The 2,844-nt window shown below is 39.8% G+C and overlaps 1 long non-coding RNA gene across 1 annotated transcript in view; it reads left to right on the top strand.

The window, feature by feature from the left end:
• Positions 1 to 568: 568 nt before the first annotated feature.
• LOC114064904 overlaps positions 569 to 2,844 on the top strand; it is a 26,178-nt gene continuing 23,902 nt past the window's right edge. Inside the window, exon 1 of the long non-coding RNA XR_003572829.1 lies at positions 569 to 647. This is a non-coding gene — a long non-coding RNA (uncharacterized LOC114064904). The remainder of the gene's footprint in view (positions 648 to 2,844) is intronic.

The following is a 2,844-nucleotide window of genomic DNA, read 5'->3' as shown; positions in this document are numbered from 1 at the left end:
CGCCCTGTTCCACACCTCGGAGCCCCCAACCCAGTATGGTATAAACTGGAGTACTATCAGATTAATAATCCACAGGAGAGAGACTCTTATTTATGATTGATGCAAACTATATAAGGTTCTTTCAGATGTTGATCTGCAGTCAGAAGCTGTGAATTAAAAAAAAATCACAGTGAAACGTGTCACCATCTATCTATCAGATATTTTCTAGAAACCATTACTAGAAACCCTCTTAACTGACATTTGCTTGCTCTCTTGATGATAGACTTTAAAACTGGTCTTGGGCTAATTTTTAATCAGAGGGTAAGATGCATAAAAAATTTCTGGACTTTTTTATTAGGATCTTGTTGTGTGGCTTTTAGTTACGAAATATACTTCCTGGTGGGTCTAGTGCCTCTTGGTGTCAGTAGAGGAGCTTTGATCCACTACGCTAAATTTTTAATATAACTTCAGCTCATAATTGATTTAACATTTACCACTTTACTATGCTCATTGATTGCTATTGTCTCTCAGATACTGAGGCATACACTTGGACATAAAGATGCAGAATTGCAAAGTGTTGCTGTGGGAACTGGATTTCTTAATGAAAGCTTAGTGCTTTATGGATCTCAGCAATTTTCACCTCTGAGAATCATGATCTTCTTAGAGAAGTTTGGAGTAAATACATGTGGAGTGATGTGTCACTCTCTCTATATGTGTGTGTAATATATATATGATTTAGTAAAGGACCAGATGTCACAGATGGTTTCCACATGTGCAGATTTATTTCGTGAAATAGATATGTATGTATATTGTGTGCATATATGTATATATATGGTTCTCTGAAAGATACCTTAGTCATCCAAATGAAAATAGAAAGGAAATGAATAAAATCACAGAATCATAGAATGGCTTGAGTTGGAAGGGACCTTAAAGATCATCTAGTTCCAACCTCCTGCCGTGGTCAGGGACATCTCCTTCCAGTAGAGCAGGTTGCTCAGAGCTCCATGTAGCCTGTTCTTGAACACTTCCAGAGATGGGGCATTCACAATTTCTCTGGTCAACCCGTGCCAGTGCTTCACCACTCTCACAGCAAACAATTTCATCCTAATATCTAATCTAAGCCTACTGCTTTCAATTTGAAACCATTCCCCCTTGTCCTGTTACTAGTCTCTCTCTATCTTACAGAGTCCCTTCAGATATTCGAAGGTTTCAATTAGGTCACTTCAAAGCCTTCTCTTTTCCAGGCTGAACCATCCCAGTTCTCTCAGCTTTTCCATCTAGGAGAGGTGCTCCATCCCACTAATCATCTTGGTCACCCTCCTCTAGACTCACTCCAACAGGTCCTTCTTGTGCTGAGGACCCCAGAGCTGGGTGCAGCACTCCAGGTGGGGTCTCCACTCTACTCAAGGGTGGAGGGAACAGAATCACCTCCCTCGACCTGCTGTCCATGCTGCTTTTGATGCAGCCCAGGATACAATTGTCTTTCTGGGCTGCAAGTGCACATTGCTGGTCATGTCCAGCCTCTCATCCACCAGCACCATCAAGTCCTTTTTGGCAGGGCTGGTCTTGATCTGTCCATCCCTTAGCCTGTATTGACATAGGAAGTTGTCCTGACCCCGGTGCAGGACCTTGCACTTACCCTTTTAAACCTTATGAGTGTCCCATGGGCCTGCTTCTAAGAGCTTGTCCAGGTCCCTCTGGATGGCATCCCATACTTCTAGACTGCGTGGTCTAGTCTGGAAAATCTAGTCTTTTAAGAACTGAACTACCACAGTCCTGTTACTGCTTCAGAGCCAGGGTGTCACTGTCAGCTTCAGGTGTTGCCAGTAAATTTCAAGGTTGGTCAGCCTATTAGAGGAAGAGCTGAGAATTGTTAGCTGTGCACCTTTCAGAACTAGAGAATCTCATTTCTTAGAAAACTCAAAGTGCATTTAAATAGAATTTTTTTATTAATGGCATCTGACTATCCTGGCAATGAACACTGTCAGGAACTGTCACTACAGTTCACACAGATTGAATCAAACCACTGTGAAGAGATACTGCACCTTTTTTTCTGTAGGGGGAACACATAGATTATAAATCAAAATACGTCTTAATCCGTATTCAGGAGAGACAGTAAATGCTTTAAACAACTATTGCTTTCTGGGGTGATACTGCAATGTTTAAAACTTGAATTAACATTAAAAAAATTTGTGAGTTATTTGCTATGTTGATAAGTAAGATTTTCTTGTAAAGTACCTATATATCTTGAAGAATCTAAGTGCATTTTTATAATGGGGAAATCATTACTCTGCGATTCCTGATTTTTTCTTTACAAGCATCTTTCCCCTCTCAGTATTTTCTACCTTTGCATAAAGTGCTTTTTGCTATAAAAAAGTATTCTAGTGACATTCTAGTGTATTGTATTATTCTGCTTTATGCTTTTCTTACTTGGAAGAAGATGAGGGCATTGGAAGAAGTTCTTCCAGAAGTGATGTCTGGCCACTCAGCCGGCTCTCCCGAAGGTATATTGGTGGATTGGAAGCTTGGTTGTATACCATGGGCATAAAGAACTACTCAGGTGCTGTGTGTTGATTTTCTGACACTTTTTCCTAATTTTCTGCTTTTAAAAGTACATAGTATTCTTCCACTTAAGGAAAAAGGAGGCGAGAATTCATCAGAAAATTTAAACATTTGGCTGGTACAGTCTCGTATATCCATAATGCCTGCAAAATGTCTTTTTCATGTTGGAAGCTCATAAACTCCAAAGAGTGTTTCATTTGTTGTTTTCTGATTTTCCTTTTTTAAAGCATGTAAAAAATTCATAGTATCTCTGAGACACGCTGAAATCACATATTAAATGTAATGCGAAAACCCCAATAATGC

This window comes from Empidonax traillii, unplaced genomic scaffold, assembly GCF_003031625.1.
Source record: "Empidonax traillii isolate 1590-97213 ecotype Southwest subspecies unplaced genomic scaffold, ASM303162v1 scaffold591:size1139884, whole genome shotgun sequence".
NCBI classification, from domain to species: Eukaryota; Metazoa; Chordata; class Aves; order Passeriformes; family Tyrannidae; genus Empidonax; species Empidonax traillii.
This window is presented reverse-complemented; position numbering and strand designations above follow the sequence as displayed.